We start from the raw sequence: 25,585 nt of genomic DNA on the forward strand, positions 1-25,585 counted from the left end.
TTCCATACTGGAATTCTATATAGATCACACATTTTTTGGATTACCCGATCATTTCTACATTTAATTATGTTGTCTTCTCCACTAGCTTTCACTGGAAAATGTCCTCTTTGCATTTGCCACCCAGCGAACTGCTTTTAAATCTGACCACACATTATGCAAACAGAACAAGTATATACATTTTGCAGTGTGAATATTTGCTGGAGTCGCATGCTGTGCATTATTCTGCCATTCAGTGGTTCGGTCCAGAATTCTCCTTTGCAATCTGTTTTTAATTTTTTGGGTGGGTGTTGTTGAACACTTGGTGATATACCATTCCCCATGTGAATTTAGATCTTCAGATTCTTTTTTTTCTGCCTCTGGGTCCTGAAATGAGACACAAGCTCCAACAGTCAAAAAAGTGCATTGATGGGATCGTCTAGAGAAAATTTAGGAAAACAAGGAAGCTGGAAGACCATACAAAAGACTGCATGGTCGGAGAAATGCATCATGGTAGGAGGTTGCTTATGAGAAGATGGAGTAGTTTTAGATTTTGTCTGAGATACTATCACTGGTTTCCACAGAAAGACAAAGAAGTTTGCTACCTTTGCACAGTGCCAATAGTTCGGAGGCCTGATTTCAGATTCAAACACAAATTTGGAGAGAAATAACGGTGGGCACTCTTAGCCATGATACAGCAGATTTAGGCTTCACTAAGGAACATCTGCCCATTTAGCGAAAAGAACACAAAAGACACTGAGCTTACACAAGGAGAAGGCTCTGACACTAAACATGGCACCATAGACCTTGTGAGACTCAATGTAACGAGGACAATGTTGAAGGAAGGTGAGATCAAGAAATGGCAGCAGCTAACATAGCACGTGCTCTGGGGCTGAGCCTACAAAAATGGACTTGAAGTGTCTACAGATGCAACTGATAACTGAAAGAGACCATTAGTTATAGTCTCCTTACCTTAGAATTAACCCCAGGCATCAGAATGGATCCGGAGCATTTTTCTCTTAGCAGTACCCCTGCGCGTCTGTCGTGGTCGCCAGAATGATGTTGCAATGTCTATTTAGATGCTGCCCCTGCCTGCTAACGTCAGTTCTTTTTTTTGTTCTCGCTCCAGTGAGCAGATCCAGAGAGAGCTTGCCCCTTTGTCACTTTTTGATTAACTTTTTCTTGACTTTTGTCAAAATGTTTTTGAGTCTTTCGACTCCTGGTGCATGACGGATGTCACACCACCATGCCTGATTCAAGCAGTGCGAGGCCTGTAACCTCCTGATGTTGCTTACGGAAGCCCCCACCTCGTGTGCCTCTGGTGCCTGGAGGGCAACCACAACCCCAAGTCATGCTCTGACTGTTGGGCCATGAATCCAAAGTCTTTGCGGGAGTGGTCCCAAAAGCTCTTGGAGGCCCGGCAGTCGGCTCCGTGCCGTTCAAGGTCCTGGTCGAGAGTGGTCGCAGGACCGGTTGTGGAGTCGCCACCACCATTCGTCATTAAAGTCTTCTAGGTCTTCGGGTAAGTCGAAGAACAAGAAGAAGGTGAAGAAGCAGCATCGCGCTTCTCCTCCTCCCCGTCCATTGGCCGGCGCGACGCGGGATCCGGAATGTCGTCGCTTATCAGCTCCTCCTTCGAAGCCTGCTCCAGAGACTGCTCCGAGAGTTCCTCCTTTTCCCCATGCCGGAGCGTCCTCTGCCCAGCTTTGAGCTTTCTACGAAGATTTTCACAGCATTTTTGGGCTGACTCTGCCGGGGCGCCTTCAGACCCCGCCGTCTCTGCTGGGGACCCTGGGCCTTCAATGCCGGGGCTCTGGTGCCGGAGGGCCCACGAGGATCCAGGCCTGATTCCGGTCGACCTTATGGTTCCTTTCGCTGCGTCGATCAAGAGTCCCCCGGCGCCGGTCGTGCCCCCGACCGGTGCTAACCCCAGCCCCACCCCTGACTTGGACACGGTGCCGGATCGACATTATTCGACATAGGTACCAGTGCCGGAAGGTACGTTTGTGCCTCTGTTCATTCCTGGTGTTCCTTTCAGCCCTGAATTGCAACCAGAGGAGGGTGAGGAGGACATGGAGGGGTGTATAGACCCTTTGGCTGATCAACTTGAGGAGCCGGACTCACGAGAGGACCTGGGTGAAGCCAGTGGTCTGGATACCGCCCCAGACCTTGGCATGTTCTCCCCCCTACCATGGCTATGGAGGAGAGAGCCACATAAGACAGTGGTGCTGCGTAAGACACCTGATGCCTTGGGCCTGGAGCTTCCTACGGTGGCGGTCAGGTTAAACCTCCTGACGGGGGTGCTTCAACCGGCATCTGCCTCTTCGGAGCCCCTGCTGCCTTTTAATAAAGCCCTCACCGACATGCTTCTGAACACTTGGTCTAAGCCCAGCACATGGGCTCCTGTGGACAGGATGATTGCCCGACGCCACCGTCCAGCCCCGGGAGACCCACTTTTTCTCTCCCAACACCCGACCCTGAGAGCTTGGTGGTCCAAGCCTCGTCCTCCAAGGGCGCATTCCCTACTGCTCCCCCAGATAAGGAATCCAAGAATCTGGACTATCTTGGGAAGATGTTTTTTACCGCCAGCTTAGCATTGCGGTCGGTGAATACTGCATGCGTCTTGGGCCGTTATACCCATACAGTGTGGGATTCGGTTGGGCAAGTGCTGCCACAGTGCCTGCAGGAGACATGGGCTGTTCTCACCCGCGCAGTGGCAGAGGTTCGAGACGCAGCTAAATTCACCATCAGATGTGGGCTGGATACCGCCAACTAAGAGGGCAGAGCGGTTTCAACGTCAGTAGCCCTAAGGTGCCGCCACGCCTTGTTGAGAATGCCTGGGTTTTCTGTGGATATCCAATCCACCTTACTGGACGCGCTCTTTGATGGCCGTCGCTTTTTCGATGACAAAGCAGACTCTACGCCCAAGCTCTTCAAGTATTCTAGGGCTAAGGTCAGATCCTTGGGCCTCACGGCAACCTCTCGCCCCGTGCAGTATGCCTTTCGCCCCTTTCGTGGCTACGGATGGGGTGCCCCACCACGTTTGACCCAGTCTAGCCACCGGTGCAAGCCAGCTGCCCAGCCTGTGTGTGGCTGCAGATGTGGGACCCAGCGACGCATGTCTGAAGGCCAGCTGGCGGGCCAGTCCACCCATAACCCCCCTACAGCAGCCTCCGAACCCTCCTAGTCTGACCTTTCAGGGCCACCAGAGGCCAGTGGGTGGCAGGATTCGCCATCACCTCCCCCACTGGCAAAACATCACGTCGGACAGTTGGGTTTTGCATATAGTGCGAAGGGGCTACTCCTTCCCCTTCAAGACTACCCCTCCCTCCATGCCACCATCCTTCCATTGCATGTCGGAGGATCACTTGGCCCTTCTCCGTCAGGAAGTTGCAGCTCTCTTGGTCGAGGGCACTATCGGAAGGGTCCCTGTGCCAGAAGTAGTTGTGGTTGATACGCCCACTACTTTATGGTGCCCAAGAAGATTGGCCTGCGTCCTCTCTTAGACCTCAAGGCCCTCAACCGCTTCCTCCAGAAGGAGAAGTTCAAGATCCTCACGTTCTGTCTGCCCTCGATCTTGGAGATTGGATGGTAGCATTGGACTTGCAGGATGCCTATTTCCATATCCCCGTCCTGGGAGTCCACAGGCGTTATCTAAGGTTCACTGTAGGCCATAAGCATTTCCAGTTAACCGTGCTCCCTTTTGGCCTTACCAGCGCCCCTGGGTGTTCACGAAAGTGATGGCGATGGTCGCAGCTCATCTGCGCAGATCAGGGATCCCAGTCTTCCCCTATCTTGACGACTGGCTGTTGAAGGCATGCTCGCCCCAGGCTGTTGTCTCCCACCTCAATTCTACCGTGGACCTCCTGCACTTACTGGGTTCACTATCAACGTGCTGAAGTCACACCTGACTCCCTCTCAGAAGCTCCTTGTCATCGGAGTAGTTCTGGATACAGCTTAGTTTCTGGCTAATCCTCCCGAGGAGTGAGTCCGGGATATTCGGGCTATGATACTGATGTTTCAGTCTCTATCCCTGATTTCGGTGAGATTGATTCTGAGGCTGCTGGGCCTCATTGCCTCCTGCATCCTGCTTGTGGGTCATGCCAGGTGGCATATGCGGGGTCTGTAGTGGGACCTCAAGTTCCAGTGTGAGCAGCATCAGGTCAATCTTTCCGATGTTGTCCAGATCTCGGAGGAGACCGCATGTCATTTGCAGTGGTGGCTCAAAAACCAGGATTTGGGTCAGCAGCAGATCCCTCTCCGTTCCCCAACCAGAGTTGACAGTAGTGACAGACGTGTCACTCCTGGGGTGGGGCGGTCACCTGGGAGAGGCAGAGATCAGAGGTCTCTGGTCTCCGGAGGAGTCCAGTCTCCACATCAACCTTCTGGAGGCTTACTCCAGCATTGGAACTTTAATAGATTCCCATTGCTTGTATCATTCCCTGTCGTCGAGATGGGAGTCCCCGTTAAATAAAAAATACCATAGAAATAGGTAAAAAAAAAGAATAAGGCCTAGGCCTCATCTAGTTATGTAGCATATTCACCTTTTTGTAAAAGAGACCAAATAAAATGAATAGCCAATCAGAAAAGCCTCACCCCATAGAACCTTCCTGAGAGAGCCTCAGATTTTCTACTGCACGTTGTACAAGGGAGTCTCCACTGAGCTCTGCTTAGTTTTCTTCAATATTTTCCCTATTTTGAACCTGATCTTTCACTTCAACTCTTCACTACATGTTCAACATGTCAGACAAGGAGAAGAAGACGCTCTTCAAAGCTTGTATCACTTGCTCCAAGAAGAGACTTTATATGGAGGACAAAATAAAGACTGTATTTATTGTTTGTATCCTGACCATAAGGCGACTGACTGCAAAATCTGTCACACCTTCTCCACCAAGACCTTGCGTGACCGTGAGGGATGTCTGCTGCCTTGGCTTCAGAAACTAAAGTCACGGAATGATACTGTCTCCAGTGACAGTGATGACTGACGCTTCATCGGCTACTTCATCCAGGAGGTCTCAGAAAAGGGGTAGGTCTTCACCTTCTACTTCTTCAGACCCCCCCTTCCAAAGCCTTACAAAAGACCTCTCATAGGTATGACAGGCGTAGTCCCATCAAATCTCCTCACTGAGGTGTAAAGGAGAGGGAAGGACTTATTCCAGAAGTGGCACCTGAAAAGAAGACAAGCTATGTGCCTTCTTCTTCTTCTCCTCCTTCTGAGAAGGCTAAAACCTTTAAATAACCAGCTTCTGTCACACCTGATGGTAAAGCTGAGAGAAACGTTTGCTCGTCGACGACTACCACATCTATTCTGTCGCCGACGACTTCAAAAACTTTACCGGCGTCTTCATTGGCTCCGTCGAAGGGCTTGTCGACGAAAGTTTCTTCGTCTCCATCGGCTTAGAAGGAACGCGCAATTCACCCTGTCGTCGACGTCTACTGTGACGACTTCCACGTCGACGAGGATGACGACGGTGATGGTGTCGACAGCAACGACGCCGACGATGACCGCTTCTAGCATGATCATGACGACGGTCCTGTCGACGATTTGAACATAGTCGTCGACGGCTCCGTCGCCGACCTCGTCAATGATACAAAATGTGGCAATTTCGATACGGAGACGTTGCGTTACACCAGAGATGACTTCTCCCCGAGAATTGACACCTCTGCCCTCCTGCTCTCCTTATAGAAGAGGAGTTTTCGGAGGACGATGACTGTCTTATGGTGCTGCTGTTAGCCCATCACAGCTGCATGTCAAATACCAGGACTCTGACTCGGATGAGTACTACATGGAGGAGCAACAATATGAGCCCCAATTAAGGTCTCGAGTAATATCAACAAGAGATGGTCTGTGTGCCATCTTCCCTCGTTACCGACTTACAGTTTATGCTATCTGATTACAGACAGATTTCCTACCCAATCTCCTGCCCAGGAATCCACGCAAGTGCCGCCTACTCCACTTGCTCATCCGGTTACACCTCAACTTCCTCCTCAAACTTCGTTACTGGAGTTACCTGAACCGCCACAAACGGTGCTTACTGTCCATGATGATACATCTGATAACCAGGTGACGACGACTATTCCGGATCCTGACAGGGAATGGGATGATTACATAATTCCGGATCCCGCCTCTCCCGTTCCGGAGCCGGCGGATTCCCCTCCTGCAGATATTGGGGCTTTCATAATCTAATGGAGAGAGCGTTTAAGCGTTTCGATCTGCCCATTTCATCTGTGCAGTCGGAATGTTTCTTATATGACTTTAAAGAACCATACAGAAAGTCAGTCCGCTCTATCCCTATCGTTGGTCATTTCTGGGATGAAGGGCTCAAGGTTATGAAGTCGCCTGCCACAGTCATACCTGTTCTACCTCATCTAGAAAAGAAGTACAAGGCCCCTGAGGAGAGCCCCGCTTGTCTTGTCAGCCAGCCTAAACCAGATTCTGTAATTTCTCAAGCAGCCCAGAGAAAGTCTAAAAATCTGGTGGCCCCTCTCACTACACCACCGGATAAAGAGGGTAGGTGGTTGGATAATGCCGGGAAGAGGTTCTCTTCCATGTCGAGCATCCTTGTCAGAGCAGCCAACGCCTTGGCAATTCTCGTAAGGTATGATCGCCAGATGTGGTGTGATCTGTCTCCTTATCTGGGCCAGCTGTCTGAAGATTCTAAAGCGGAAGCTAAGAAGATCCTCCAGGAGGGAGGGAGAACATCTTCAGAGATAATTGACTGCGCAGTGGATATTGCCATGACAGCTTTCCGTTTCCCTAGCGGGGGCAGCAGTCCTTCGGCGCCAAGTCTGGCTTTGTGCTACTTGGTTTCGTCCTGAAGTCCAAAATAAGATCTTGGACCTTCCCTTTGATGGTGAGGCACTCTTTGGGAAGCACATTGATAATGCGCTGGAGGATATTAAATAGGACACGGAAACTGCAAAATCCCTTGGGACTCTACAATACCGCAAGGTCCTCTTCCGTGGACCTAGGTGTAGAGGCTTCCCCTACTACAGAGGCGGACATCAGCAGCACCGCTATTCCTCTTACTCGCAGCCTTCTCAATCATACTGGCTGCAATATTCTCAATGACAAGGCCAGTCGTCTTCTTTCTCTCGTTCATCATCTAGGGGAAGACTGGGGCGCCAGGGGAGGGATTCCTCTAAGCGCCAGTAGCGGCTTGTTGGCTCTTCCTACTGTTCCTCTGGATACCCCAATACTTACACAACAGGCAACTAATAATATCAGATCGATGGGTGCTGAATATAGTTCTGTCAGGCCATACTCTGGAGTTCCAACATCAACCACCATCCAAAGCCCCTCGGGCCACCGAATCCAAACATCTTAATCTTCTACGTCTGGAGGCACACCAACTACTCCTCAAAGGAGCGATAAAACCAGTCCCTCGATCCCAACGGGGAGAAGTATTCTATTCCCGTTATTTCTTATTCAAAAGACCATAGAAAAATGGCGCCCTATTTTAGACCTGAGGTAGCTAAACACCTATCTCATCAAGCCCTCGTTTCGGATGGTCTCCTTACAGGACATTTTGCTGCTCCTTAATCCGGAAGATTATATGGACACTCCGGACCTTGAGGACGCATACTTTCATGTCTCCATCCACCCTGCCCACGGGAAGTTTTTACTTTTTACATAAGCCAAGAGCCACTTTCAATTCAAGGTCCTGCCTTTCGGACTCAGATACGCTCTGCGGCTTTTCACAAAGGTCCTAGCCCCTGTGGCAACATTTCTCAGGAAACCGAAGCTCCAGGTCTTCCTTTACCTGGACGACTGGTTGCTGAAAGCTCCGTCTCATCACGCAGCGGAAGAGGCTGTCAGGACATGCACAAAGCTCTTCCGTCACCTGGGGTTCCAGCTCAACACAGAAAAGTCAGTCCTGTGCCCGTCCAAATCGGCCTGGTTCTTGGGGGCCATTTTGGACACATCTTGCTGCAATGCGTTCCCTTCAAAGGAAAGACAAACAAAGCTGATAACCTCTGCTCATCGGTTGCAAAGAAGAGGGTCACTTTCAGTTCGCCTCTGCAAGTTACTCCTGGGGTCAATCTCGTCCTGCATTCCTTTAATTCCCAATTGCAAGTTGCAAATGCACCTCCTCCAAGAACAACTGTATTTGCTGTGGCGCCATGCAGAAGGCTCTTTCGAAGACAAGATCCTAATCACTCAGCCTATGAAAGAAGCTGCAATATGGTGGATGATCAAGGACAATATCTCCCTGGGTCTCACTTTGAGTCACCCCAGCTCCTCTAATAATAATGGACGCCTCACTAGAAGGCTGAGGAGTGGTCTTACAAGACTTTCAGGTAAGCGGCAGCTGGCTGCATCGCCTACTCCACATCAATCTGTTGGAGCTCAGGGCGATTCGTCTAGCCTTGCAGGCCTTCCTTTGGCAGAATCAACGGTCCCCTGTCCTGGTCCGTATGGACAACATGACGGCCATGCATTACGTAAACAAGCAGGGAGGTACAAGGTTTCGTCGATTATCCAGAGGCTCAGGAGATTTGGGAATGGGCAATACAGCAGGAGGTATCGCTCTGTGGCGCATCTTCCAGGTGCCCTCAACAAGGCAGCAGACACGCTCAGTCGCCTACAATCAGTGAGACCACAACATTCTCGAAGAGATTTTCAGACTCTTGGGCTCTCCGTCCATAGATCTCTTTGCCACTCGGGAGAACAAAAAATGCCGCCTCTAGGCAAGCAGGTATCACCATCCGGGATCGTTGGGGAATGCGCTTTCGATGGCCTGGTCAAGCGCCTTAGTTTACGCTTTTCCTCCGATCCCACTAATTCCCAGACTTCTCCAGAAGCTCAAGGCGGAGCCCTGCAGAATGATTCTGGTGACCCCGGCTGGCCCCGCCAGTTTTGGTGTACGGAGCTTCTTCTACTCTCCCTGGACCGTCTGTGAGAAAGTGCCTTCTTTCTTGCATTGGTATGCCCCCACTTTTTGCTGAACTGCTGATGTGCTTTGACTGAGTGTGCCCTAGGCTCCTGCCAAACAGGTACCCAGGGCCTGTGTTTCTTCCCTAAAACTGTGTTGAAACTAAACCCCAATTGGCATCTCTGGCCACCTATCAGCCCCTAGTAAATGGTACCCAGGGCAAGGTGACCAGAGGAGACCCCTAAGGGCTGCAGCACTTATTGTGCCATCCTTGGGGGCCCTGTACCCTGACACCCACACATTGCCTTTGCAGGCTGAGTGTCTAGATACAGAACTAAACAAAGAGTCGACATGGCACACATCCCTGTGAGTCATGCCCACAAGAGCCACTGTCCTGGCATACCTCAGTCACCCCTCTAGCTGGGTGCCCTATGCCAGTGGTGTGTGCACAGGTGCATGAGCCCTGTGCCCCTACAGTACCCAGGGCCATTCCTGGGCACTGTAAGTGCAGTGAAGCTATTAAGAGTATATGGTGCTGTGAGGTTGTCATTACGAACTCCCCAGAACCATAATGGCTCCACTGAAGACTGACAAGTTTGATATCAAACTTCTCAGCACATTAAACCCACACTGATGCCAGTGTGGGATTTATGTAAAATGCACAAGAGGGCATCTTAGAGATGCCCTCCGAAATCCTAACCTACAATCCATGTCTAGTCTGAGAGGCTGCCAAGGCTGCCACACAGCAGACATGTTGCTGGACCCCTGGGTGGAGAGCCCCCGCTCTCCTGGGCCTGCAACAATGCACATACTGGGCGAGGTGATAGGTCTCCTCCCCCAGGATGGGCAGGGGGGAAGCTTCAAAGGCCTGCCGCCCTTTGAGCTTCTTCAGACCACTTTCTGTACTCAGCAACTGGCCCCCACCAGTTCTAACCCCCACTTTTGGCAGGAAGACTGGCGGGAAACCCTATGTCAGGAAGGGGGGTGTGCCAGCCTATGCCAACCCCACCCCTCAGGTGGGAGAGGCGAGGTGAAGCATGACCCCGGGCTCTGGCCAACTTGAAGATGGGGAGCTCTGCCCAATCACAGTTGGGCTCTTGCCCCCTCCCACAGGAGAGGAGCAGGCTAGGGGATGTACCCACCCCAGGACAGGGACCTATTTGTCCATGCCCTTGCCCTACCTGTAACACCCCTAAATTCAGTAGTTAGGGGCACCCTGAACTTTCCTTCCTCAGATCCCAAAAAGAAGAAAGATCAAGAAGAAGACCACCCGCCGTGCAGCTGCTAACAACCGGACGACACCAACTGACTTGTCCCCAGCCCTACTGGCCTGTCGATCCTGGAACCTGCTCCTGCTTAATCCCGGCGACTCATGCGGACAGCAACCTTGGACAACCCGGACAACCCGGAGGACCTGCCTGCCCTGGACCCTCTAACAGACTGGGACTCCCCTGAGCAGAGGCTTTGCTCCAACAGCAATACCCCTGGTGCCAGCCAGGAACCGCAAATCCAGCCGACTCTGCACCCGCCAAGCCCGGCCCGTGCCCGAGTGATCCAAGACCACGAGGACGTCCCACCGGCGACTGGGACCCGAAGTCCAGTGCCCAAAGACCCTCCTCGATGACCCCGACGAAGCCTGCAGCCTCAGAACCAGAGACACCCCCCCCCAACCACGACCAGCTGAGGGTAAGCTTTCCGGACGCCAAAAGACACCCTTGCACCCTGCGCCCCACGGTCCCCTGTGCCTTCCTTTGGGGTACCTACCTCTTCTCCAGGATCCCAACTTACCTCTCGAAGTGGTGGTCGCTCCTGAAGAATCTCTGTCCCCAAGCCTACAGCCTTTGTTCCCTTTTTAACTTTACCGTTGGCTAACATTGAGCGTCCGACGGCTCAAAAGCACCCTGAATCCAGCCGCCCGAGTGCTGCTGGAAATGCATCCTCTACCCTACTCTACTTCCCCACTTGCCCTGAGTAAGTGACCAGGAGCTCAGCTCCCACAGCCGCGTGGCCTGCTTGCTTTCTGCCACCAACCGAAGGCCCCCTACACACCATTGGATTGCATTGGGCCTACTCTCTCTGCACCTGGCTGCCCCTGTGCTGCTGAGGGTGTAACTACTGTACCTTCCCAACCCTGGGAGACCCCTGAGACTATGCCCAGAACCTTAACTTTACCAGTTGAGTACTCACCTGGTAACCGATAACTCATTGTTCAAGGCATATGAGCTGCAGATTGCACACTGTGCATAGATCGCCACCTAGTGTTGGGCCTGGATGTTTGCAGTTTGTTGTTGTCCTGAAAAGTTCTTTGGAAGTCACGAGATAGGTGACTCCTCCTTTGGACCACATTGCGCATGGGCATCGGCTCCATCCCCAGATTGTTTTTTTCCGCCATCGGGCTTGGATGTGTTTCCTGCACTCCGGTTAGGAACCGAATTTCCTTCGGCACGCAATCCTCACCTAGTTCGACGGTATTGTTTCGATCGCGCTCCACATCGACACGATTCTTCACCTTCGAAGTCTTTGATTCCGGTCGTGGACGAAGGCCATCGGGCCTAACTATGCCTTTCTTCTGGCTCATGGAAAGGACGCCATTCAAGAAGTGTCCTCGATGTGGGTCGAAGTTAACCCACACCGACCTACATGAGGTGTGCAACCTTTGCCTCTCACCGGAGCATTAGGCTAAAGAGTGTTCCGCTTGTGCCTCCTTCCGCTCCAAGAAGACGATCCGGGACCGACTAGCTCGAAGAACAATGGCCCGCTCGTCAGCTTCGATCCCCGACGACATCTTCGAAGAGGGCGTCGACGTGCCAGAACACCAGCACGCCGAAGAGAGCACCAGCTCCTCAGACTCCAACGTCGAGGAAGTCACTTCAGCTCTACGGGTCGTAAGTAAGATAGTCGACCCCAACCCTTCCTCGTACCCTCTAAAAAAGCTTCGGGCACACCCTCACCTTCGGGCCCGTGTGCACACCGAGAGACTGCTTCCCACGCCCCGCCTTCGGGCCGGAAAAGAAGCCCATTAAGCCTTCAGGCAGCTCGGGCTCGAGCCAGCCTATCCACGGTGCCGATCCTACACCGACACCGAAGAAAAAGCCATCTTCGTCAACCACGTCCACCGTTGCTCCGACAATGAAGCACACGGCATCGAAGACTGGCATTCGGAGCCAACTAAAAAAACTCCTAAAGCTACAGATTCACACGCTTCGGAACCGAAAAAACACCCGGAACCGAAGAAACAGGTTCCGGTAAAAGACACTTCAAAAGGGCACACTTCTTACCCGAAATCAGCTACCGACTCGGTGCCGAAAAAACCTACGGAGCCGAAAACCTCGACACCGAAGGATCTGCCCTGTTCAGAGGAACTTTTCACACCTGATCCTAACCAAACAACTCTTGTCGAGGATCCTAAGACTGGTCAATTGACTCTCAGTTCCAAAAAAAGACCACTTGATGTGCCAGCACGACCTCCTCCAAAGAAGAGACATTGCAACCTCTCCATTAAGGGTGCCTTCTCCTCCACCTCCCCATACTGTTCCCCCTCCTACACCACCTCACCATTCACCTACACCACCTCACCATTCACCTACACCATCCCCTGACCCACAAGATGATGTAGACACAGACTCTGATCACACAGATGGAGGTGCATATGACCCAGCAGGGACCAACAGTCCCCCTCAGTCACCTAATCCATGGGATGATTACAACACCCCTGATGTGCCTTATGTCCCACAAGACGACATATACCCTTCTAGACCATCCCCACCAGAGGACACTATAGGTTTTAACCTACTAGTCCAAAGAGCTGCCCAATATCATGGGGTGGACTTGCACACGGATGCGGTGGAGGAAGATTTCCTACTAGACACTTTTGATAAAACACAAAGGTCTACTGACATTTTACCAATGCTTAAGGGTGTAATCAAACATGCAACAGAGGTTTTTAAAGACCCCGTCAGGGCTAGGGTCCTCAATCCTCGAATTGAGAAAAAATATAAAGCTGCCCCTACAGATCCAGTCTATATTAAAGGTCCAGCACCATTAGACTCTTTAGTAGTGTCTAATGCACGTAAACGTGCTAATTCTCTGACATCAGGTGAGGCCTCACCATCAGACAAGGATTCCAAGCTACTTGACACCTCAGGCAAAAGAACAGCGTCTCAAGCAGCTAATATCTGGCGCATCGCCAACACCCAAGCGTTGCTGGCCAGATATGACAGAGCTCATAATGATGAACTAGAGTCCATAATGCAGCATCTACCTGACAAATACAAATATAGAGCCAATTAACTGATACAGGGGGGTAAAAATATTACCAACACTTCCATTCGCTGTGCCCTAGATGCGGCAGATACCGCCTCAAGAGCAATTAATACCAGCGCCCTCTTACGTAGACATGCTTGGCTACGTATCTCAGGTTTTAAACCTGAGGTACAAAATTCCATCCTTGAGCAGCCATTTGATGAGGCACATTTATTTGGCCCAAATGTTGACGTGTCTTTAGAAATGATGAAACAGCAAAATCTATGGGAGCCTTGCATCAGCAAGCTCCCAGGCGTTCTTTTCGTCGCTCATCATACAGATGCAACACTAGAGGCTACTCCTCCGAAAGTCCCTCCACCTCTTACAAAACCCCTAGCCAATCCACATTCACTAAGGGCTACCAACAACAAAGTCAGAGGCAAAACCAACAACTCCCGCTCTGCCTCTACCCCTACCCAATGACTTTCCTCCCCTTCCCCCCCAACATTCCACTCCTGTGGGGGGGAAGACTGCAACAATTCCTTCCTGCCTGGACCAACATCACATCAGACAGGTGGGTGCGACAAATTATTCAATCAGGTTACTGTCTAGAACCAACATCGACCCCCCCAAACATACCACCCAAACAGCGTCCAATGTCACAAGAACATCTAGCACTGTTAAAGCAAGAAGTAGAATCCCTAATACAAAAAAGTGCAATAGAACCAGTTCCTCTGCACCAACAAAACAAAGGGGTTTACTCTCTATATTTTCTGATTCCAAAAAAAGATGGCTCTCTAAGGCCTATTCTAGACCTCAGACCGCCAAACCATTTTCACAGGGTCACACTGCAACAAGTCCTTCCGCTTCTGTCGCAAAAGGACTTCCTTGCTACTTTAGATCTCAAGGACGCATACTTCCACATTCCCTTTCACAAGGCTCACAGGAAGTATCTCAGATTTGTAATAAACGGACAGCACTATCAATTCAAAGTACTCCCATTTGGAGTCACAACAGCACCAAGAGTATTCACCAAGTGCTTAGCAGTGGTCGCAGCGCATTTACAAAGACACCACATCCATGTCTTCCTGTACCTCGATGACTGGCTCATAAAAGCCAGCTCATACAACCAATGCGTGGAACACTCTCATGCCGCAATACAACTGCTTCACGACTTGGGGTTCACAATAAACCACGCCAAGTCCCATCTACAACAATCCAAAGTACAACAGTACCTCGGTGCCACAATAAACACCTCAAAAGCGCTTGCCTATCCCACTCCAGCAAGGATAGCCAGCATTCAAACTCTTCTAACAAGGTTTCAGCTACAACACTCCCTTCCAGCAAGAGTGTTCATGTAACTCATAGGGATGATGGACTCTTGCATTTTCCTAGTGCTCCATGCAAGACTTCAAATGCGTCCGCTACAAGAATGCTTATCACGTCAGTGGAACCAGGCTCTAGGTCAATTGACAGACCTAGTGTTAGTAGACAGTCGGACTCATCGCTCTCTGCAGTGGCGGAACACCAAAAACCTTTCCAAGGGACGACCGTTTCTAGAGCCAGTTCCTCAGATATTCTTAACTGCGTACGCATCGCTCTCCGGCTGGGGAGCCCACCTATTGCAACACACCATGCAAGCAGGTGGACACCACCACAGCAAAAGTTACTCCACATCAATCATCTGGAGTTACTAGCAATATTCCTAGCACTAAAAGCTTTCCAAAAGCAGGTATCAAACAAAGCTGTGTTAGTCCGCACAGACAACATGACAGCCATGTATTACATACAGAAGCAGGGAGGCACACACTCCCTGCAACTATCTCAACTAGCACAGGACATATGGCAGCAGGCTATACCTCAAAACATATTCCTTCTAGCCCAGCATGTTCCAGGAGTACAAAATACCATAGCAGATCTGTTAGGTCGACAAACACAACAGACCCACGAGGGGGAACTTCATATGCAGGTTCTTCAGCCATTCTTTCAGATGTGGGGACAACCTCAGATAGACCTATGTGCCACCCACGAAAAACGCCAAAGACCCAAGCTTCGCCGCCAGATATCCACACCCACTGTCCAAAGGCAATGCGATATGGATGAACTGGTCAAACAAATTTGCGTACGCTTTTCCACCTCTACCACTCATGCCACTAGTAGTATGCAAACTACAGCAGCATTCTCTGAACCTCATCCTAGTTGCTCCAACGTGGGCCAGACAGCGGTGGTACACCACACTGCTACAACTGTCGGTAGTACCGCACCAAAAATTACACCTGTCTCCACACCTCTTAACGCAGAACCACTAGGGCATGTTATGCAGCCAAGTGGAAACGATTTTAATATATTGTCACAACAACAATATTAATCTTCTAGATGGGTCTATTCAACACATCATAGAATACTTACTGCATCTCCAAAAATGCAACTTAGCCTATACGTCCAGTAGACTACATCTTGCTGCAATAGCAGTATATCTGCAAAACAGACATCTATCTCTATTCAGAGTGCCTGCCATTAAAGCCTTTATGGTAGGCCTTAAAAGAATAATTCCTCCCAGAATACCACCTTCGCCTGTGTGGAATTTAAACATTGTTCTCACACGGTTAATGGGGCCTCCCTTCGAACCCATACACAAATGTGAACTACAATTTTTAACGTGGAAAGTTGCGTTCCTAGTAGCTATTACCTCTCTGCGGAGAGTTAGTGAACTACAAGCACTAACCATTCAAGAACCCTTTTTGTAAATGAATCACAATAAGGTAGTTCTGCGTTCCAATCCAAAATTCTTACCCAAAGTAATTTCTCCCTTCCATCTCAATCAATTTCTGGAACTGCCCGTTTTCTTCTCGCAACCACAGACAGTACCAGAAAGAGCTCTTCACACATTAGATGTCAAAAGAGCATTGCTATACTACATAGAGAGGACACAACCCTTTCGTAAGACAAAACAACTTTTTGTGTCTTTATTACCACTACACCAAGGTAATCTCATTTCAAAATCTGGGATGGCTAGATGGATTCTCAAATGGATACAGATTTGTTACCACAAAGCTAAACGTACTTTATCTGTTCCTCCTAAAGCCTACTCTCCAAGAAAAATAGGAGCTTCAATGGCATTTTTAGGGAACATTCCCCTAGATGACATCTGCAGAGCAGCTACATGGTCTACACCGCACACATTCACAAAACACTATTGTGTAGATGTGCAAACCAAGCATCAAGCTAATGTGGGCCTGGCAGTTCTCAAAACATTACTCCAAACTACTGCAACAGATAGGGGTGGTCGCGGCTAGGAATGGGTACTGCTATACAATCTATGCACAGTGTGCAATCTGCAGCTCATATGCCTCGAACGGAAAATGCTACCTACCAGTATGCATCTGTTCTTGGCATGTAGAGCTGCAGAGTTGCACACGCCCACCGCCTCACCGGCTACCCTTGTCTGTTCCAGTATTATCTTAATTAGATGCAAATTACATGGGCATCCTTCCTTTTCTTGCAAAGCTCCATCATTTCCCTAATGGCGAAAGACAATCTGGGGATGGAGCCGATGCCCATGCGTAATGTGGTCCAAAGGAGGAGTCACCTATCTCGTGACTTCCAAAGAACTTTTCAGGACAACAACAAACTGCGAATATCCGGGCCCAACACTAGGTGGCGATCTATGCACAGTGTGCAACTCTGCAGCTTTACATGCCAAGAACAGATGCATACTGGTAAGTAGCATTTTCCTTTCTGCCATTGGATAACATTGACTGGTTTGACACGAAAAATCTTCTAAGTGTGAAGTTTTGAAACTCCAAAATATTACAATAAAATCAGCCGAGACACGAATTTCGAATTACTCACCTGGAGTCAGGAGAGGAGCCAGTACTGTACCTCTCAGTCCAGTACTGAACCGCAAAAGTAATCAGAACTGTAGTTACCCATAACCTAAATTTTCTTCCATAGGAAACCATTGACTGCTTTTCTCAGAAATTTCTTCTGTCTAATTTTGAAAATTTTAAATATTCCTTAAAAATCGTACCAACTACTAAAACGTAAATACTTACTTGTCTTAGGTAGAGACCCCAGTACTGAACCTAGGAGTCCAGTCCTGGATTACAAAAGTAACGAGAACCTACTTTACCTGTGACTTGAATTTCCTTCCATAGGATAACATTGCTCGTTTTTCACTGAAAGGTTTTTAAGTGTCAACTTTTAAAATACCTTTATATTCTTTAAAAATCATTGCAATAACCAAACCGTTTTTATGAGACTGTTTTCAGCTTTGACCCCAGGACTGAATCTAGGATCCAGTCCTGGAGTTAAAAAAGTATTCTATAAAGTAATCAACTGCATTTATGTAGAAAAACCCATTGAGTTCAATGTTAAATTGTGTTTAGATTTGTGCTGCCTACTGCAACCCCTGTACCTGTTGTGTTTACAAAGTTTATTGTATTTCTGCAAAGCAATTATCTGAGAACACTCATATTGAGAAAAGTATATTTTGATACTTGTTGGTTCCAAAAATAAAACAACTATATCTTTTGATATACAAACAATTGGCCTGCAGTTCAGTCCTTGAGTGTGTTAAACCTTTTGCTGACTGAGTGTGTACAACAAATGCTTTACACTGTCCTCTGGTACTGCCTTACTGCTCGACCAAGCTACCACTTTGGAGAGTAAGGTCAACGAAGACAGCGAAGATAGCAGAGAATCGAAAGAAGATACATCGCGGAACATGTAACTACATTTACCATAGTCCTTAGGGGCGATACCGCTGGTGTGTGAGTAGTGTGCGACCCCACCCCCAATTGTAATGTTAAAGCTCCCTCGAGCAGTTGGCTGACGAGCCTGGGACCCCGCACCTACGCGCCTGAGTGGTACTAAACCTGGCAGATATTTGGCAGCCACCGGCAACCCCAGAACACAGCCTATCCCTGCTGACGAGGGGTGATACCCCGAAACACGTGTCCAGGGATGGCGAAGACAGCGAAGATAGCAGAGAATCGAAAGAAGATGCATCGCGGAACAGGTAACTACATTTACCATAGTCCTTAGGGGCGATACCGCTGGTGTGTGAGTAGTGTGCGACCCCACCCCCAATTGTAAAGCCCTGATTTTAACCTCTGTTATACCTCTGGGGGTTGTGGTCTCTAGACACACTGTATCTTACCTTGGTCCAGTATATATAGAGCCACTTTCTCACACCGTCCAGTTAATCTGCGCCCAATTCCTTCCCTGCTGTGGATGTCCCAGGGCCAAGTGGTACACCCGGATCCGAGATCTCTTCAGTTACCAGCGTGGCTCCTGAGCACCGAGAATTTTAGGAACGGAGTATCTCGTAGGAATGTAGAGAAGTGGTTGCTCAAGCTCGAGCCCGGAATACAAATAAGACATATCGCTAGAAATGGAAGCGTTCCTGCCTTTGGTGCCTGCAAGAAAAGATTCATCCCTTCTCTTCTGCACCTCATCAGATTTTGCCATACATTCTGGCATTGGCTAAATCGGGTCTCGCTCATTCTTCTTTCAAAGTGCACCTTGCGGCCATCTCTACATTCAGACGGACTTCCTCTAGACCTTCCCTCTGGTTGGCAAGAATTATGTCGCAATTTCTTAAAGGACTATTTAGAGTTTTCCCACCAGTTAGGCCTCCACCGCCTCTGTTGCAGCTTAACTTGGTTCTTACGCAAAGGTTTCCCTCTTTCAAAGCAGGGTATTGCTCGCTGGATTGCCAGCGCGATCCAATATTGTCACCAAGCAGCTGGCAAGCCCCTTGAGGGGCGGGTTCGGGCGCACTCTACGAGAGCTATGCCTTCTTCAGTTGCTCTCTTCGCCAGAGTGCCTATCAAAGACATTTGCAGAGCTGCAACATGTAGCAGTGCCCATACCTTCACAAGGCATTACTGCTTGGACTCCTCCATGCGTAGTGATGCAGCAGTGAGACAGGCAGCCCTTAGAAACCTTTTTCAATGAGTGGTGAGCTTTCCCTTCTAACCCTCCTTCCTTTTTATTGGCTATTCGCACATTTTGCAAGTCTAGATGCTTTTTCTATTCTCTAATGATTGATTACTGTTCTATCGCTAATTCGCTGTGGATGATTTGTATCCCTACTGAACATGATGCATCTTGCAAGGTTTTATAACATTGTATAGTTACACAAAATGTGCGTTCCGACTGCTGATACAAGCAACAACTTGTAATCCTCTGAGCCCAACACAAGATGGCAGGATAATGCTAAGCATATGAATCTACAGTACTACACGCTACAAATAGATGCTTACAAGGTAAGTAATATATTCCTTTTGTCTAGTCACCCCATATTTTGGAATGATGCTTCTAGTTTTTCCTACTGAGAGTGCACTGAGGCCTGCTAACCCGACCTCAGTACTTTGAACCTAAAGTGTATGTTGAATTGACTGTCCCCAATTATGAAAATGCTATCTTACCTGCAAGTCCCTAGGGCATGTAAGTTATAGTGGTACCCTAGTGATTGCACACTGATTGTGCCATCCTAGAGGACCCCCCCCCCCCATCAATTAAAAAGAGTCCCTCAATCAGATACTGCAGACTAGCACAGCAGTCGTACACTGGTAACCCTTCTTTGCCATTGAGAGCAAAGGCTGAGCCACCACTTCCCCTGTATATCTATGTGACACATGAAACAGGCAGTGTAAGAAAGTGCCCTATTTTTGCATGGTTGCCCCCACTTTTTGCTAAATTGCTGATGTACTTTGACTGAGTGTGCCCTGCCAAACAATAGACGTCCTGGGACAAGGTGCCATGCCTCCTCCCCCAGGATGGGCAGGATCCACGAAGGGGAAGCATCAAAGGAGCTTCCCAAGGCCTTTTGCTGCTTCCAGTAACTGGTCCCCTCCGGTTTTGACCCCCACTTTGGGCAGGAGAACCGGCAGGAAAATCAAGTGAGGAAGGGAGGCCAACCCCACCCCTCAGGTGGGGGAGGCGAGGTGAAGCATAACCCTCGGTCCCCGCCATCTTGCCGTTGGTGGGACCCAACCAACCAGATTGAGACACATGCCCCCCCCCTCCCACTGAAGAGTGGTATAATAGGGGGTGTACCCACCCGGAGGAAGGGGCCCATTGGTCCCTACCTTATTCTACCTGTAACGCCCCTAAATCTAGTATTCAGGGGCACGCCTGAACCTTGCCTTGTCAGACAAGTACTGACCAACAAGAAGAGAAAAAGGACTGAACAGCTGTGCTAAAGCTAAGAAGAGGAGGATACCCACTGACTTGACACCAGCCCTACTGGCCTGTCTCCACCTTTAATCTGCAGAAGCGAAACTCCTGTGTGTCCTGCAACCAGCAATCTCAAGAACCCCAAGGACCTGCCCTGCCTTCCAGAGAAGACTTTGTCTCCCGTGAACACAAGATTTGTTCACCCACAGACCCTGGCTCCAGCCAAAACTGTGAGTCTTCAGTCTGCACCCGTTGCCCACAGCCCGAGTTAGAGTGGCTGAACACCACGAGGTGGTCTCCCCGGTGATCCTGACCTGTGATCTGGTGATATCGGACCTGCCTGGAACCTCCCAGCGAAGCCTGCAGCCTCTTCCTGGAGGATCCTTCCTGACCGTGACCGGAGCTGGTAAGAGAAACCAGACGCCTAAAGACACCCCTGTACCCAAACTCCCAAGGCCCAACCGAAGGGTCCCAGTATCCCTAGGCATCCCAACTTATTTCTCCAACTGGTGTTCACCTCCAGAAGATCTTCGTCCCAGAGCCTACAGTCTTTGTTAAAACCGAGGCCCCTTATCTCCCATTGGATAACATTTGGCCTTAGCACTGTGCACCCGGATGCCCTAGTGCCGCTGAGGGTGCTTTGAGAGTGCATCCTGGACCCTGGGGAAACCCTAGTTCTAATCTCAGAAACTCAGCCCCAAAGACAGAGTACTTACCTAATAACCAATAACTTAATTTCTTTCCATAGTAATCCATTGACTGTTTTTCTCTGAAAAATGTTCTGTGTAGAGTTGATTTGTATGGGAACCTGAAAAATTACAACTGTGCAAAACTGATTTTACTTACCTTTTCTCTAGTAATTGTCCCAGTGTAATATCTAGGGATATCACACTGAGTAGAAAAACTAACTTAAAAAGTAATCTAAAAAGTTACTGAAAAGTAATATGTACAGTAATTTCAATACCTTGCCTTACCTGTATTTGAAACAACTATATTTTAACTTGCATTCACTTGTAAAGGAATTATTTCACGTATCTGTGCCAGGCTTGGCTTGGTTCTAGAAATAAAATAACTTAATATTTTTATACAAACAAAATTGGTCTGAGTTCAGTCTTTGAGTGTGTGACATTATTTGCTAATTTAGCGTGTTCCACAAATGTTGATAAAGCCTATCTGAAAGAGACTACTAGTTATAGATTCCTTACTTTAGAATTATCCCCAGGCGTCCGACTGGATCCGGAGAATTTTTCTTCAGCAGTACCCCTGTGCATCGGTAGGTGGCGTCGGTCGACTGCCTTCGTTGTTGGCGTCATGATCACTGTAATAACGTTGCAGTATCTACTTAGACGCCGCCCCTGCGCGCTGATGTCAGTTCTTTCTTTTTCCTCGCCAGCCACTGCAGATCCAGAGAGTGCGGCACCCTTAGTCATTTTTAGGTCTGGCACCTGACGACGCAGCACGAAAGCGCTGTCGCCAGCGAGATCTATTGTTAACGACTTGCCTCTCAAGTGGTGTAGACCGGGGCACGCGCCGATTGGAGTCTGTGGACGCGCCCGTGAACACGCACATGTGCACATCTCCCTTCTGTCATCGCAAGCTTTATGTTATTTTCATCACTTTCTTTTTTGTAATGCGCACGTGCGCTCCAAGCGTGGCACGCTCTGTCTTCTTGTATTCAGCCGTCATGTCCCCTTCACATCCAGCCAAGTAACAAGTAGCTAATCTTCCCTCTAAGCACCCCTCCTCAGCTGTAAAGATCACTCTCGCCCGCTCCCCCCTCTATTTAGGAGTGGAATCTCCCGGTGCTCCGCGCCTGCAGCTGTCCCTGTTAACGCTAACCGCGCCCTTCTCGTCTTCGCTCTGGCACCTCTCCCCGTACACTCCTTCCACAACCAGGTAGTGGCAACGTCCGACCTGCGAGCCCCACAGAGCGGCGCGCCTCTCGGTCCCTGGACAGCCTGCTCGTCCCCAGCCCTCTCACATCGCTGCCCTACACCCGCCTGCAGCTCTCCATCAGCAGCTTCTCCCTCCCACCAGAAGAGCATCCTGGGTGCACGAGACCCGTCTCCTGACTGACGGCGGCTCGGTCCAATCGGGGCACTTAAGATAGGTCATCCCTCAAGGATGAGCATCAGAGGCCTCGGCTAATTAATAATATGAAGGTGTGTGCTGTTTCATGGATGCTGTCGCCATGAACACAGGTGCCCTTAATTGTCTTTAGTTGTTTTAATAAAAATAAAATGACGCACTTCTACGGATATAACGGTGATGGCGGAATGCTGACGGAGTGTTGCGGTACGGATTCAGGTGTGCCTGGAATGTGCATCCTTGGTTCCCCTTGTGAAATGTATGGGCTTGAAAGGGATCATTTAGTTAAAACCGTTCCCAGCAAATTATGACGCTGGTGATACGACTGCAAAGGAATGTATTTAAGTTGCTGTAGGTGTTTATTTGCATTATGAGGTGTGTATCTTTCGGGACACGAGGCGTACGTTCAGGTCTCAGAGTACGTGTGATTTATTTACTTATATTTACTTATATTTTGTTGGACTTTGACACCGAGTTCTTGGCAAGCGTCAGTACACTTTCAAAATACCCGGCTCCGTACACTGTCTGATCCCGCTCTGTGGTCAGCCCAGGCCTGTAGAGAGACTCGGTCGCCGCCGCAGCCCGCAGAGACATGCTGCCCTTCATGGTGGCTGAGCTCAGTCGGCTTAATTCGCAGCATACAAGGGCCTTGCTGCTCGATGGCCAAGTCTGGTTTAAAGTGCCAGTTATTTTGCTTTAGCCTAGTTTTATTCGAAGCACATGTTCCTGCTCTCTGTGAATGTTGCACCCCTCAGCGCCTGCGTGGGAATGCATTCGATCTGCGCTGCAGGGAGCTGCGCGGCCGATAATAGCGAGGAATGCATCCATCCTGTGCTCCCTATCAACACTCTGAGGCAGCCTGCTGGCACATACCAGGCCCACACAAGGCATTCCTAGATCACAACCCTGTCTCACCGGTTTAATAAGGTGTGACGGACACTTCGGCTCTCACCCAGCTCATGGGCACCACCTGAGGGTGGGGAGCTGTCACCTTTGAAAAAAAACATCTAACAACGTGGCCCCTGCAGTCAGCAATCTATCTGTATAAAGAAATGCTGGGCGGCGTCGGCTGTGTAAATGCAGTAGCGACCATTCTCACTTTATGGGAAAAACACGAGCTGCTAATGGACGAAGTCGTCCGACGCAGACTTTGTTTAGTTCCGACTCTAAGCAACCCGAAAGCGATCAATACATTTTCGAATCATGTCTATAAGCCCAGAGCCTTGCTTACCTGATGGCATATACATGGAAATATCCATACAGTTTCTAGGTCAGGCGAATTATATCCGATGTGCTGTCACTCCAGGTGACCCCGTCAAGCAGCACCTCCCTGTCTGATGCGGTGCTAGACATGATTATCTGAGTCAACATGGATTGATTCATCGTATTTACAGCCCACAGAAGCCCAGATTGTTTATACGTGAGGTCATAGTAATCTGCGCCCTAAATGTATCTGGTAAATAACTGTTCGAGGCATATGAGCTGCAGATTGCACACTATGCATAGATTGCCACCTAGTGTTGGGCCTGGATGTTTGCAGTTTTTGTTTTGTTGTAGAAAAGTCTTTGGAAGTCACGGGATAGGTGACTCCTCCTTTGGATGATACTGTGCATGGGCATCGGCTCCATCCCCAGATTGTTTTTTTCCGGCACCGGGCTCAGATGTGTTTCCAGCGCTCCGTGTTGAAACGATTTAATGTTTAAGTTTCGAACGCTTTTCCTACTCAACGCTGTTCTTCAACATCCAATACTTAGATTCCGGTCGTCGTCGAGGGCTGTCGGGCCTAGCTAGGCCTCAACTCCAGCACATGGAAAGGACGCCATTCAAAAAGTGTCCTCAATGTGGGTCGAAGTTTCCCCACACCGACCTTCATGAAGTGTGTAACCTCTGCCTCTCCCCGGAGCACGAGGCCAAAGACTGTTCCGCTTGTGCCTCTTTCCGCTCCAAAAAGACTATCCGGGACCGAAGAGCGAGAAGAACAATGGCTCGATCTTCAACTTCCATTCCGGATGACATCTTTGAGGAAGGCGTCAACGTCCCAGAAGAACACGACGTCGACAGCTGTTCCGAAGTAGAAGAAGAAGTAGATTCGGAAGTCGAGGACATCACTCCAGTGCAGCGGGTCGTAAGTAAGACCGTCGACCCCAAACCTTCCTCGACGCACCCAAAGAAGGCCCCAGTCACACCCTCGAGCTCGGGTGCACACCGACAAGCTGCTTCTCCTGCCCCACCTTCGGGCCCTGCTAAGAAGCCAATTAAGCCTTCAGGCGACTCAGGCTCGAGTCAGCCTCCGCATTGTGCCGGCGCCATCTTACCAGCACCGAAAAAGACTACGACACCGGCTACGCCGACGTCCAAACCATCGGCGCCTAAACCCACTACTCCTTCGGCACCGAAACCCAGGTCAGAACCAAGCAAAGCCGCTTCGGATGCCAAAAAAACACGGGAACCGAAAAAACAACCGGAGCCAAAGAAACCGTCGGATCCAAAAACAATACAGGAACTGAAAAAAACATCGGAACCGAGAAAACCTTCGGAGCCGAAAAAAGCTTGGGAGCCGAAAAAGACTCATGCTTCCTCGGCAAAGGACATTGTAAAAAAAAAAAAAAAAAAACCCGCTTCGGTCCCAAAACCTTCACCCACACCAAAAGATCGGACTCCAGCAGAAGACTTATCTTACCCAGACGCTGCTCAAAAGACTCTGGCTAGAGACCCAATCACTGGACAGTTGATTTTGGCCTCAAAGAAGCGAGCACTGTGCGGACAAACCAGCTCCGCATGCAAAGAAGGACATGGCTACCTCGCCTTTAAGACTGCTTTCCCCTTCTCCACCTATGCCATCACCGCATGGTCCCATACCACAGCATTCCCCAGCATCCTCTAAAGTACAAGATGATGACAACAGGGATGATAGCTCTGATGATATGGGGGGGTAACATACCTGATCCAGCCACGCCTACAGGATCACCTGAACCATGGGATGATTATACCACCCCGGATGACTTGTACCCCTCTAGGCCTTCCCCACCAGAAGACACTATAGTGTTTAACGAATTAATACACAGGGCTGCACAATATCATGGTGTAGACATACATACAGACCCTGTAGAGGAAGACTTCCTAATGGATACCTTTGATAATGCACAAAGGTCCACATCCATTTTACCAATGCTTAAGGGAGTGATTAAGCACGCTTCTGAAGTCTTCAAAGACCCAGT

The 25,585-nt window shown here is 49.5% G+C and overlaps 1 protein-coding gene across 3 annotated transcripts in view; it reads left to right on the forward strand.

Annotated features, from left to right (window-relative positions):
• SCAF8 (SR-related CTD associated factor 8) overlaps nucleotides 1-25,585 on the forward strand; it is a 1,826,711-nt gene that overhangs the window by 633,498 nt on the left and 1,167,628 nt on the right. The window lies entirely within an intron of this gene.

This window comes from Lissotriton helveticus, chromosome 6, assembly GCF_964261635.1.
Source record: "Lissotriton helveticus chromosome 6, aLisHel1.1, whole genome shotgun sequence".
NCBI classification, from domain to species: domain Eukaryota; kingdom Metazoa; phylum Chordata; class Amphibia; order Caudata; family Salamandridae; genus Lissotriton; species Lissotriton helveticus.